General features: G+C 42.7%; 1 protein-coding gene across 2 annotated transcripts in view; it reads left to right on the top strand.

The window, feature by feature from the left end:
* Positions 1-1,311: 1,311 nt before the first annotated feature.
* CDKL5 (cyclin dependent kinase like 5) overlaps positions 1,312-14,086 on the top strand; it is a 225,322-nt gene continuing 212,547 nt past the window's right edge. For both annotated transcript variants that reach the window (XM_082718372.1, XM_082718369.1), the window contains exon 1: positions 1,312-1,459. The gene's annotated coding sequence lies outside the window, so the exon portion shown is untranslated. The remainder of the gene's footprint in view (positions 1,460-14,086) is intronic.

The raw sequence follows: 14,086 nt of genomic DNA, 5'->3' as shown, positions 1-14,086 counted from the left end.
AAAACCCTAGTGTCCTGGCACCACAAGTGGCCAAACCCAGCATGTTGTTATATATTGTTACCAGATTCACGACAGGAATAGATTAAGTGGATTTAATCCAAGGTATCTATTTCCCATTACTGCACAGTACTGCTTATTTCTCATTTGGTGGCTGCTATGACCTCATAGACTGCTTTTCTGTGCTTTTCCCAAACCAGAAAAAACCCCATTTTCCTTCTTTGCTTTAAGTGGAAATTACTATGCAGCTTTACAGAGATTTGTCCACAATGCCTTTAAACAAGATGATTATTTTTCTTAATTTTCAAAAAGTGGCATTGGAAATGTATCCCTTTCCATTTCATCATCTCCTTATCCTCATTGGAAACCTGATCCTTGGTAGGTGTTAAGATCTTTTTACATTTCTGCTGGTCGGGTGGATGACTTCATTGCCAGCTGGGGAATCTTGTGTGGCGGAGCATTGGACCTGAACTGTGGGTTGATGCCTCTGCTGCAACAGCCTTTTGCATGCATCCAGCTGCTGTGTAAGGAATCCTCAGGCTACTAGTTCTTTGCTCCAAATTCACCCAAGGGACCGCAGGCTGATGGATGAGCTTATGTGTGAATGTGTGTATATGAGCGCGTGTGAGTGTGCACGAACAGCTGCCAACAGTTGGGCAGAAGCTGCAATGGACTTCGGTATCATTTTTACCAAAGACGGGGATAAACCGTCCTCCATCCTTTATTTCCAAGTAGTGCCTCGGCTCCCACCCCAAATGTGTTCTCTGCGCTCTTCCACGACCCACCCCTCCCGGCCCCCCCGCACGTGTCCCTCTGGAGGGAGGCCAGGATAGCTGTGCCGCAGGCAGGATTCCCCTTTTTTTTCCGCAGTGAGAGGCGGATTCCCGGGCCTCTTTGGCCCTCCACTCCCCGCAGCCACCCCTTTCTTAGTCACGATTTTCCCCGCCCCTCCCCCTCCCCAACGCCTCCTACCCTCCCCCCCCAACCCCCTCCCCGCGACCGCACGAGGCTCGGGCCCCGCCTCTCCCAGCCTCCCAGCCCAGGTTGCTGGGGTCTGGCTGGACAACCAAACCTGGCCCGCGAGGGGATGCGGCGCGCGCGTGAGCGCGCGCGGGCGAGCTTATACAAGAAGCCAGCCCTCTTAGACTTTCTGGGGCCGAGCACGAGCGGCACAGGCGGGGCGCGCAGGCCCGAGCTCGAGGACGAGCGCTCTTTCCGCATTGGTTTCTACCAGAAGTGGGAGGGGAAGGGGCGGGACCTGGCTGGGTGTTCGAAGCTTCTTTATTGGCCCGAACGGGACGGCCAGGGCGGGCCAGTTAGCAAATTAGGCTGCGCGTTCGCTTCGGCGAGAGGGCGGGGCCGGAGGTTTCCATTAGTTGTCCGTGCCACTGGGAAAGGTAAATCGGCGACGGCGGCTTCAGGAGCTGTGGGGTCCCCGGCTGGAGGTGGGGGACTCGGCTGGGTGAGTAGTTGAGCCGCCACCCGCCCATCAGATCTTCGTGCCCCACGTCGGTTTCGCGCCACCCATCTTCTTCTGAGACAGGGGACCCACCCGGTCCCCCCGGGCAGACGTGAGAAGGGGCGGCGGCGCAGGTCCTCCCCAGAACAGGGCGACGCGGCGAGGGTGCTCCAGCTCGGAGTGGCCCCTCCTCAGTGCCCCATTGCGCCAGTGGAAGGGCTTCCCCGGCGAGAGTTTGGGTCTGAATTTTGGGGCGTGGGGAGACGAGAGGATATGAGGAGGGGCGGCGGGTCGCGGCAGCCAAGCGGGGCTCCCCTCAGCAGCGGGTCTGCGGCGTCCCCGCCCCGCCGCCCCCGCGGCGAGAGCTCCCCCGGGCTTGCGGCGAGGGAAGCCCCTTCCCGCCGGCGCCGAGGAGGAGCCTGTGCGGCGGAGCCCCCAGCCCGAGTTCGGAGGGAGTCCGGGACTCGCCGGGGGCTGCGAGCCGGGGCCGGAGCCCGGGCCCTGCTGACTGACCTTGGCTGCCCGCGAGGGTGGGCGAACGACCCGCCGCCTGCCCCGCATCTCTTCCAGCCTCCTCCCAACAAGTTTCAGGCGTTGCTGTGAAGTTCCCGACTGGCATAGTGGGGAGAAGCAGAAATTGGCCGCTTCCCAGACCTTCGTAGCCTTTGGACCCTCATAGAAATGAAATCCTGGGGTTTGGAACCATTTCCAAACGAACAGGTCCTTCTCGCATTGACACGTTTTATGCCCACGTTGGGGGAAAAATAACCCGAACGTATTTCTGTGTAAAGGCAGATCTTCCTTGAGGGGTTTTTTTTTTTTTTTCCTTTTTCTTTCTTCGCTTCACTTGAGTGTTAAAGCACTGATGCCTGACCTTAGTATCTCCACAGCGAGATTAGGCGGATGCTGTGATATTTAAGTAGTTGCAGATCAGTGTTCTGTTAACACAGTCTATTTTAATTGGCTGAAATTTAGGCTGATTTTAGAAAGTATTGCAGACACAGAATAATTTCCGTCTGTTAATCTGAACTAGGTTTGTTTGGACGTAATGGTTATGTAGTTAATGTAAGAGATTACACAAATTAATTTGTCTGAGAGCTTTTGGCTGGAACGGGAGGCGTAAATATGTATAGAATAGGATTGTCGTTTTAGGTAACATTTCCAGCTTGCGCCTTTCTTGCTGTTGGGTTACAAAAAAGGCATCATTACGGAGGCTATTCGGAATTATGTGAACGACATTTAGATGTAAATTTTTTTTTAACTTAAGTGTTTTAAAACATTTTAATTGCAAAATGTGAAGAACCTATGTTTACTTGTGTGTTTAGTGTTGGGGGGTAGTATAATCTTCTATTTAGCAACCCAATTACGGTTCATGAATAATACATATTTTAAAAAGGTGTGCCTCTTTTTGAGAACATGGTACTTGAGTATCTTAGCAATTTTTCTAATTTCTTTATTAAAAGTACTATTTTAGGTTTGAGCATTTTTGGCGTTCACGCTGGAACAGGAGTAAGGAAGCCTGCAGCAGTATTACCAGTTTGACACCACCAGTGGGTGTTTCTGTTGACAAATGCAGAGAAGAGAACATTTGGGAAGGAAATCTTTTTTTTCAGGGTGGGGGGTTGGGGGGTTGGGTGAGGGGGGAACGAGCCAGAAGAAAGAAGCTGCAGAACTAAAGCTGCCAGCACAGTGTATGCTGAGCATTTCGCAAGTACAAGGAAACCTAATTAAGATGAAAAAAAAAAAATCGGTTTGGCTGTATTAAATAATAAAATTCCAAAAGAGGCATGCTAAATAAAGTTAATCATTCCGAGAGTGTTAAATAATCGACCATTTCAGAAGAGTTTGGAGGGTCTTCAACTGGAGTGTCAAATCTTGTTGAATTGTCTTGCCTTTTAAACATAATGCAGTGATTAATTTGATGCATATGTGTGTGTATATATTTGTGCGTCTTGTATTCTAGGTTTGCTGATGTGGAATGTTTCCTAAGATTAATTAGTTTTTAAAACAAAACTTGATATGTTAAAAACATTAGAAATAAACATTCTTTCTCCAGAGAGAATTTCTTTTTTCCTGGTCAGATTTATAATTTAGACATGATTTAGGGGCTTGTGGAAGGTTTTTTTTACCCCTTATTTCAGGTTTTTGAGACTTATGCAAGTTCCCCAGACTAAATCTGCCATTATTTTCACTGCAATTTTCTTGCAGTCATTTAAATCAGAGTGTGGCATCTACAGTATTCCCCGGGGTTTTAGAAGAAAAGGCTCCCATGGAGGGAAATTGCAGGGCCATCTCGCATAGATGAGTAATAGAAGGTTGACTGATTGCGAATCAGTTGTATTCTGTTCCAGATATGTTGCATGGGGTTAAGGAAGTCATTTAATGAGAACCAGATTTTACATGGTATTTCTACTTTGAAGGTGCAGTATTGTTCCATTACAAACTAAAATACAGAAGTGGAGAAATTCCTTCAAGTGTGCCCCCCCCCCCCAGTCTTGCTTCACCACTGTGTCCAAGAATCTGTGAGAGACTCTCAACAATAGTTGCATTGTTGGAAATGACAGTGGCTTCTGTTGCAGAAATTTAACCTTTCATTATGATTTGTGTTTCAGTTTACTTTGTGATAGAAAATTCAGCTATATCTAAGAATATGGGTGTAGGAAATTTGTAAGGAAGTGAACCAAGAAAATAAACGTCTGTTAAAAGTTCACCTTTTTTCCCCTTCCATTCTGATAACTTGTAGTTATCTCTTTCATTTCTTCTAGGTTTGAGAAGGTATGTTAGCTTAGTGCTTTATTTTTGGCCGTAAATGTGGGGACAAGATTTTTCATGTGATAAATTGATACCAAATAATAAGGCATTTAAAAGAAACCACCCACATACACAGACCCAAAATGTGAGGGCAATCTTTTAGATAACCCTTAACTTTGGTATGAGAATAGCAAAATTTTAAGTGTGGAGTTACTTACTACATAGTAAAAGGCTGTTTACTCAGAATTTGATTGTTTTTGATTCCAAAGGTTGTTTTATTTGTTTGTAGCATCAAATTCCTTGGTAGAGGAGGAGATAGAATCTCAAAGGTTCTTTATCATCTGATGTTGTCAATTGGGTCACATATTGCAACTTAGGAAAACACTGCAATTAAAAGACTAAGTTTAAACTTTCTGTTTGGGAGGGATTTCCAATTCAATCTTAAACTCAACATTAGAAATGTTTTATTGACAATGCATCATTTTTGTGTTTGGATTTAAATTATTGATAATTTCTAGAATGTTTCCTTCATATACAGCAGCACATGATGGCTAGATTACTCAAAGGTTTGGCCTCATTTCTCATTCAAGTTTGTACATTTACTTCATAATACTGAGATATGAAGTTGGGTGCAGTTCTTTCAGTGGGTATGAGAGCTGAGTGAGGAGTTTCTACCTAAAGAACCTGATAACATTTAGACAATTAAGATTTCAGAATTAACAGAAAATTACTTACAAGGTTAAAATAAAGGACCTAGCCCATTCAGGTCTTTGAAATTGATTGTCAACATTTTGAATTAAGCTCTTAGAAACATTTGTGTTGGAAATAGTTCTAATTAAGGTCCTGTTTTGGGAGTGGTCTCTCTTTTGGGTAGTCTTTATAATAATTAAATTATAACGTAGTATTTACTGAGCCTTACTGAAGACCAGATACTATAGTAAATAATTCATTTGCATGGATAGATGTGTGTATGTGTGTTCTCACAATACCTGTGTGAGGTAGATATTTTCCTTATTTTCCTAAACATTTGATCAGATGGGCTCAGAGAGAAAATAATTTGCTCAGATTACCCAGCTAGGCTGTAGCAGAGGCAGTTTCATCCAGATATGTCTGACCTGAACTTGTGTTCTTCAGAACATGCTTTCTGCTTCTCTTTAGGAATCTGATTGTGCAAACATATGTTGAGGTCCTACTGAAAAGTCACTTCTGGGGTGGTACTAGAGGTCTTAATATGCCTCCTGTAGTTAACTACATTGGTAAGGCCGCCTGACCTTCAGTCATGTGGGAGGAGGCTGGACTCAGGTCCATCAGCACTTATGGATAGGGCAACTGGAAGTATAGACTTTTTTTTTTTTTTTTTTAAGATTTTATTTATTTATTTGACAGATCACAAGTGGTCAGAGAGGCAGTCAGGGAGAGGGGGGAAGCAGGCTCCCTGCTGAGCAGAGAGCCCGATGCAGGTCTTGATCCCAGGACCCTGAGACCATGACCTGAGCCAAAGGCAGAGACTTAACCCACTGAGCCACCCAGGTGCCCCTAGAAGTGTAGACTTTTATAATGAAGGGTCATTAATTCTGTTTCTTCATAAATGAAGGTTGTACATAATTATTTACACCCAAAATGATGTAGCTGTTTCTAATTAACTACTTGGTATTTCATGTTTCTGCATGTTCCACTGTAACTTTTGACTGACTTTGATTAAATTTGCTACACTAATAAAGGTGGTGAAGATACTCCTTGAATTCAGTTTTGTGGTTTAGATGCACTCTAAATGGCAGCCACTACAATTTGCAGATGGGTATCTCTTCTGTAATTGTTATGACTTCAGTGAAATAAAACCTGGAGGTAAATGAAGTTTACAGAGACGTGTCATTGTTGCTTCTTAATACATAGAAGTTGGACTCTGACAAAAATGTTTCTGCTTGAAAATAGAATTTTCTGCTACTTGAAGCGTCTTGTAATTATGTGTGTGTGTTACAAGACCCATCATTAAGAGAGCTAAACAGTCGCTTGTGGGATTTAGACACAACCTGCAAGGTACCGGAGCTACAGCTGTTTTCCTGCCTGCATCATTTTCTTTTTAGTTACCCTGAAAGAATAGATGTGGGAGTAAAGCTACCTTGGGAACGACTTGTACAGCATAGGCTGATCTCCACGCTCCCAGTTGCTCACCTTTGCTCAGTGTACTGCATGTGTAGATGGACATTGTTGATAGGATAGTTTAGGGATGTTTTTTGGGTACACATAATAGAACAGAAGAAGGCAATTCTTTGATTGGAAGTATAAAGTGTTTTGGAAACAAACTTTCATTGCTTTTAGTTGAATGTTTCTCTATAGAAAGTGACCCTTACAAGTGCCAGGCAGGTAAATCAATAACTCCTTGTGTGGTAGATTTTGTCTGGATTTTTAATAACAAACAGATTGGACACAGCACTGCTCTGATAATAATGGTTTACTGTAAATTCAGTTATAACTGGTTTGAAGTAGGTTTACTTTTTTTTTTTTTTTTAACCGTTTAACAGCTATGGCTGTATGATTCTGTTGTTACTTTGTATTCTTTGTAAGAGAAAGGTCTAATGTCAAATAGTTACATAATGAAGTGCTTTCTGACAGTGTAACCTTTTTGATTAGAGGGAAATAGGCATTTTGAATGTGCCAACTTTAATTTCTGGACGTTAAAAAAACCATAGATGAATATTTTATCTATTTAATTATTTTTAAGGACTACCCCCCTTTTTTGTAAGTTGCAACTTTATTATTTTTAAAAGTTTATTTATTAATATAATCTCTATGCCCAGTGTGGGGCTCAAACTCACAATCCCCGAGATCAAGAATCACATGTTCTTCCAGCTGAACCAGCCACAGGCCCTAGATAAGTTGCAATTTTATATCTCAGTTTTGTATTTGTCTTTTGTATTATGCCTGAAGATTAGGTTCTTGGCAGTGTAAGATCCTATCGTAATAATCAGATTAAGCACACATACATTCACTTAAGGAAGATATGGCAGATAAAAAATGGTGATAAGTAATAGCTGAAGCACAGCTTACTGACTTGGGTTTGCCCAATCACTCTGATACTAGCTGGGTGGAAACTAGTTTCCTGATAGAATTTTTCAGAGATTACAAAAGTTGGTTCATATCCTAGAATTTATCCACACACCCCATCTGGTTTATTAGTCTCTCACAGAATGTATTAACTTTAATTACTAGTACTGTAATTTTTTTTTTTTTTTTTAAGTAGGTTCTGTGTCCAGTGTGGGCCTTGAACTCGTGACCCTGAGATCAAGAGTTGCATGCTGTACTGACTGAGTCAGCCAGGTGCCCTGCTAGTACTATAATTGTTATTAGTAATATTACCACTAAAATTTTAAGATTAGTATTGCAAATTAAAAGGCTCCCCCCCAAAGAAGGTTTTGTTTTAATTGTTAATAATGGAAAACAGTTGAGGTAGACAAAATCTAATTTTGAGCAGATTGGTATTTCATACTTTATCAATTTTTTCTTTCTAAAATAACCTGTCCTACATCCTGTGGATCTGTCCTTCATTTAACAAATACTATCTTCTGTGTACCAAACTGTGGTGGAAGATGGATAGGGTGATAGGTAAAAGATGAAGGCTTGCCCTTTCTTTCTTTCTTTCTTTTTTTTAATTAAAAAAATTAAAAAATATATTTTATTTATTTATTTGACAGAGAGATCACAAGTAGGCAGAGAGGCAGGCAGAGAGAGCGAGAGAAGGAAACAGGCTCCTTGCTGAGCAGAGAGCCTAATATGGGACTTGATTCCAGGATCCTGAGATCATGACCTGAGCAGAATGCAGAGGCTTAACCCACTGAGCCACCCAGGTGCCCTCTTTTTTTTTTTTTTTTTTAAAGATTTATTTATTAGAGCCATGTGCATGCTGGGGGAGGGGTCGGAGGGGAGGAGGGAGGGAGAGAGAGAGATAGAGATAGAGAGAGAGAGAATCCAAGCAGACTCCATGCTGAACTTGGAGCCCTACTTGTGAGATCATAACCTGAGTCAAAACCGAGAGTGGGGGGCGCCTGGGTGGCTCAGTGGGTTAAGCCGCTGCCTTCGGCTCAGGTCATGATCTCAGGGTCCTGGGATCGAGTCCTGCATCGGGCTCTCTGCTGAGCGGAGAGCCTGCTTTCCTCTCTCTCTCATTCTGCCTGTCTGTCTACTTGTGCTCTCTCTCTGTCAAATAAATAAATAAAATCTTAAAAAACAAACAAACAAACAAACAAACTGAGAGTGGGATGCTCAACTGACTGAGGCCACCAGTCTCCCCGCCCCCCCCACCACTTTTTTAAGGAGGCCTTGCCCTTAAAGAATTTATAGTTTCAAGTTGAGTCAGAAGCAAAATACAAGGCGCTATGGGATTATGTAACAGGGTAGGGATTGGAATCTGTCCTTGCGGGGAGCAGGTAGGAAGGCTGCACTGGGGAGTTAACATTGAAGTGAGAACGGAAGGATGAGAAGGGCCTGTCTAGTTGGGGAAGTAAGTTTTCCTGGCCATCAGGTACAAATGCCCTCAGGCAGGGTGAGAGAGATAGAGGCTTTTGAAAAACAACCTTTTAAAGAACTGAAAATAAATCCAAAATGACTTGGAAAGTAGAGAAGCAAGTGGTGAAGCAGAGTTAGGCAAGGGCCAAATCCTAAAAAGGCTTGGGAGGCCATCTACTCGGTTTTTGAGCTTGTCCAAAGGCCTCTGGCAAACTCTTGAAGGTTTTAAGCAGGGGTGTGACAGGAAATGAAATGCTCCTTCCTCCTCCCCCAAACAAAACAAAACCCCAGAGTTTTAGCTCAATGGAACCTTGATAATTTACCAGAAAGGTCATAATCTGTGCGAGGTAAAATATTCTTCCCTCATCTCACTAAAATTTTTGCAACTGCTTCTTTGATTGAGTGTCATCTGTGATAGTCTTTTCATTGTTTTTGTAGAAATTACCCTTGATTTTCTAAAGGCTCCTTTTATCCTTCACCATTCTGTTAACCTTATATAGGAATGTCATTTCTATTTATAACCGAGTTAATTTTTTTTCTAATAGTGTCAGCTCTCTTCCATATTTAAACTTAAAATTCTTCACTGCCACCCCCCACACTTTTAATCTGCTCAAGGTATTTAATGTTTTAATGAAATGTTTCATTAAATATCAGCATTAAACTTGCTTTATTCTTTTTTCCCCTCAAATATAATGTCTTAGGCCTAGTTTAATATTTTCAGCATTTATGCTATTTCATATGTTATGAAATCTCATTTGGGCACCTATAATGTTTTTAGAGAATTTTGTTAATACTGTGTAGGAATACGGATCTTTGGCCATTAAGTGCCATTTCCAAATCTGATTCACATTCTGTGACCTTATCTTTTATATTAAACTGGTCTCTGTTGAGCTTTTTATGTTCAAGTGAGCTTATGTGTATAAAAGTGCTACAAAGGTTTTATTTTATATATGCTGATTTGTTTCTTTCTTGTTCTACAGTATGTGTTCCTACATGCTCACTTCTTTTTGGAATTCATCAGCCATGCAAAATTTTTGCTTGCTTTTATGATCGAGTAATGAAGTCTTTTTTGGTGTAAAGCTGTTTGTGCCTGTGGAGAATGCTGTTGCATGGTTTTGTCCTCCACATATATACAAAGAATAACTATAGCATCACCTCCTTCTTCAAGTATTTCTTTTGAAATTTATTTTGATGCAGCCTCTAACTTAGCTTACTTTGGCCTTGAGTTCTTAGGCTTTTTCTGAACCATTCTATACCTGCTCTGTATTCTCTCTGTGTTGCCTTAGTCAACGTTCCTCCCCCCGCCCCCCCACCCCTGTGCTGGTAACTTGAAATTTGCAGTGGTTTTTGACATTACTTTTTTGCTTCCTATTCAGCCCAGGACTTTTATTTTATTTTATTTTTTTAAAAGATTATTTATTTGACAGACAGCAAGAGAGGGAACACAAGCAGGGGGTGTGGGAGATGGAGGGGTTAGAAGCAGGCTTCCCGCTGAGCAGGGAGCCCAGATGTGGGGCTTGATCCCAGGACACTGGGCTCATGACCTGAGCTGAAGACAGATGCCTAACAACTGAGCCACCCAGGTGCCCCCCAGAACATTTATTTTAGAAGAGTTGCCTCGTTTTAGCTCTTTGAGTTTGACGGTGAGGTTTTTGTGCTAGTTGTTTCTCTAGCATCCAGTGATTGTCCTTGATTTGGAGCTGTGCTCTTGAGTCTGTCCTTCTGTCCAGGGTTGGGAAGGGAAGGCCTCCTTTGTCTTTCTCTGACTTAATGAAAGGGTGATGATTTGAAAATCTTGGTGTCAGCTTCATGGTAGGTGATGGAGATACAAAGCCAAGCTGTAGTGTTGTGCCCTCATGGAGTTTGTAATCCCGCAGAAGAGGCAAAGAGCCGTGACCACAGTGCAGGGTGATATGCATATTCAGATGGAAATACTGGGTGCTGGTACTCTAGGCCAGAAGTGGTTCACTTAATACAGACTTAAGGGGCCTGGGAAGGCAGTGTGATACTTGAGTGTGGTGAAGAGTCTTAAAGGAGGCCCAGAATGTTAAGTGAAAGGAAGGGGTTTTCCAGCAGATAGTGTATTCAAAGACATGGGTCGAAGAATGAGCATATAAAATTGGGAAAATAGCAAGAAGTAACATGGATTTATGTATTGCATGCCTTTTTTTTTTTAAATGAAGATTTTATTTTATTTATTCATTTGAGAAAGAGAGAGAGAGAGAGAGAGAGAGCACAAGCAGAGGGAGGAGCAGAGGGAGAGGGAGCTCCATCCTGGCACTTCTGGTACTCCTGGATCATGACCTGAACTGAAGGCAGATTCTTGACCAAATGAACCACTCATGCTTTTTTTTGATGTTTTTATCTTTTCTTTCTTTATGGCTATCTTTTGGCTTTTTTTTCTGTCCATTTTCACTTTCACATAGGAAAATTCAGTGTCTGAAATTCCTGAAACTAGGAATTTAAATAGGGGTGGGCCTTTGGTAAAATGGATAAATGGCTAGTATCAGTTTTCTGCTGTAAGCTCCTGGAGGCATGGTGTTGACTGTTGTAGCCTCAGCATCTAGGGCATTGCCTGGCACATAGGAAATGCTGGACAAATACTTCTCTTATGAAAGGTACATCTTTTCTGACCCCCTTCCCCATCTCCTCGTGTCAGTGCCTTCCTTGTCTCGTGGCTTCTCCTTTCTGTCAAATATCTATCTAGTGGATCTTCCTTTCTGCTAGCCCAAAAGACGTGCTTATCTTGTATCTAGTCAGTGCTCTTGGACATAACTGTGTGTTGGATCCACACTGGTGTGTAACTAGGTGCTAATGGCTCCCTGTAGCACCCCTGAAACTTTACCACCATTTACAGTATGACAGATGAGGGGGAGGCCAAAATTCACAACTAGAAGAGTGACATTTCTTTTAAGTATTTTCATGATTTATTGCATGAATTCATTGAAATGCTATGTTCTGCTCCATAACAAACTCATGTATGCACGCATAGGTGTGCTTCTATATATCTGCATTGTACATTAAGCAAAAATTGACATTCTGTGAAGGTGTTTGCTTGTTTACCATAAGACTTCACACACCTCCAGATTACTGTTCATGTCCCTCAGATTGGGAGGCTGGTTTTATTTATTATTGATTTTTTTCTTTAAAGTAATCTCTAGGTCCAACATTGGTTTAAATTCATGACCCGAAGACCCCAAGATCAAGAGTTGCAGCTCTGCTGCGTGAGCCAGCCATGCACCCTGGGAGGCTGGTTTTATTTTATTCTTAAAAAATTTTTATTTTTTAAAAAGATTTTATTTATTTGGCGCAGAGAGAGACAGTGAGAGAAGGAACGCAAGCAGAGGGAGTGGGAAGGGGAGAAGCAGCTTCCCACCAAGCAGGGAGCCTAATGTGGGGGTCCATCCCAGGACACTGGGATCCTGATCTGAGCCAAAGGCCGATACTTAACAACTTCGACACCCAGGCATGCGTCGCCCCCCCTCACATTTTTTTAAAAAAGATTTTATTTGGGAGGCTGGTTTTAAATGTGTTCCCATAGTGTGCCTGGGTGGCTCAGTGGATTAAGCCGCTGCCTTCAGCTCGGGTCATGATCTCAGGGTCCTGGGATCGGGTCCCGTATCGAGCTCTCTGCTCGGCAGGGAGCTTGCTTCCCTCTCTCTCTCTCTCTGGCTGCCTCTCTGTCTACTTGTGATTTCTCTCTGTCAAATAAATAAATCTTTTAAAAAAAAAAATGTGTTCCCATAGTGAGATAAAATATGTGCCTTGTAAAATGGCCTCTGCTGTGACTTCACTAAAGAATCCACTCTACAACATTAGCTGGTTAGATGAAAGGTTGTTTAATTTTTATTTTATTTTAATTTTTTTAAAAGGTTTTTTAATTTATTTTAGAGGAGAGAGTGGAGGATAGCCAGAGGAGGGAGAGAGAGGGAGAAAAATCTCCAGTAGACTCCCCACTGAGCACAGAACCCGATTCAACCTCAGTGGAAATCAAGACTTAGCTCCTTAACCAACTGAGCCACACAGGTGCCCGCATTTTTATTTTGTTTTATTTTATTTATTTATTTTTTAAAAAAAGATTTTATTTATTTATTTGACAGAGAGAGAGATCACAAGTAGGCAGAGAGAGAGGAAGGGAAGCAGGCCCCCTGCTGAGCAGAGAGTCCGATACGGAACTCGATTCCAGGACCCTGAGATCATGACCTGAGCCGAAGGCAGCGGCTTAACCCACTGAGCCACCCAGGCACCCCTTTATTTTATTTTATTTTTTTTTTTTTAAAGATTTTATTTATTTATCTGACAGAGAGAAATCACAAGTAGATGGATAGGCAGGCAGAGAGAGAGAGAGAGAGAGAGAGAGAGGGAAGCAGGCTCCCTGCTGAGCAGAGAGCCCGATGTGGGACTCGATCCCAGGACCCTGAGATCATGACCTGAGCCGAAGGCAGCGGCTTAACCCACTGAGCCACCCAGGTGCCCCCCTTTATTTTATTTTTTTAAAAATATTTTATTTACTTATTGGAGAGAGAGAGTGAGAGAGAGCATGAGAGGGGAGGAGGTCAGAGGGAGAAGCAGACTCCCCATGGAGCTGGGAGCCTGATATGGGACTTGATCCCAAATTCCGGGATCACGACCTGAGCTGAAGGCAGTCGCTTAACCAACTGAGCCACCCAGACCCCCCCCCCCCCGCCTTTAAAAAAAATTTTTTTAAAGATTTATTTACTGGGTGCCTAGGTGGCTCAGTTGTTTAAGTGTCTGCCTTTGGCTCAGGTCATGATCCCAGGTCCTGGGATCTAGCCCCTCTTGGGCTCCCTGCGCAGCTGCCTGCTTCTCCCTCTCTGTTCCTTTCTCTTGCTTGTGCTCTCTCTCTCGCTCTCAAATAAATAAATAAAATCTTTAAAAACAAAACAAAACAAAAAATATTTGAGAGAGTGAGAGTGTGCTGGAGTAGGGGAGGGGCAGAGGGAGAGGGAAAGAGAAACCCACATCTGAGTGCAGAACCTGACCTGGGACTCAGTCTCATGACCTCAAGATCACAACCTGAGCCAAAAACAAGAGTTAAACACCCAACTGACTATACCACCCAGGTGCCCCTTGTTTTTATTTAATCTTTAATTTTTTTGAACATGATCTTTTTTTTTTTTTTTAAAGATTTTATTTATTTATTTGAGAAGGAGACAGTGAGACAGAGGATGAGAGGAGAGAAGGTCTGAGGGAGAAGCATGTTCCCTGTGAAGCTGGGAGCCTATGTGGGACTCGATCCCAGAACTCCAGGATCATGACCTGAGCCGAAGGCAGTTGCTTAACGAACTGAACCACCCAGGCACCCCAAACATGATTTTTTTAAAAAAATATTTTATTTACTTATTTATTAGAGAG

Source organism: Mustela nivalis, assembly GCF_964662115.1.
Source record: "Mustela nivalis genome assembly, chromosome: X".
NCBI classification, from domain to species: domain Eukaryota; kingdom Metazoa; phylum Chordata; class Mammalia; order Carnivora; family Mustelidae; genus Mustela; species Mustela nivalis.
Note: the sequence above shows the minus strand (reverse complement) of the source record. Positions and strands in the feature narration are given on the sequence as shown.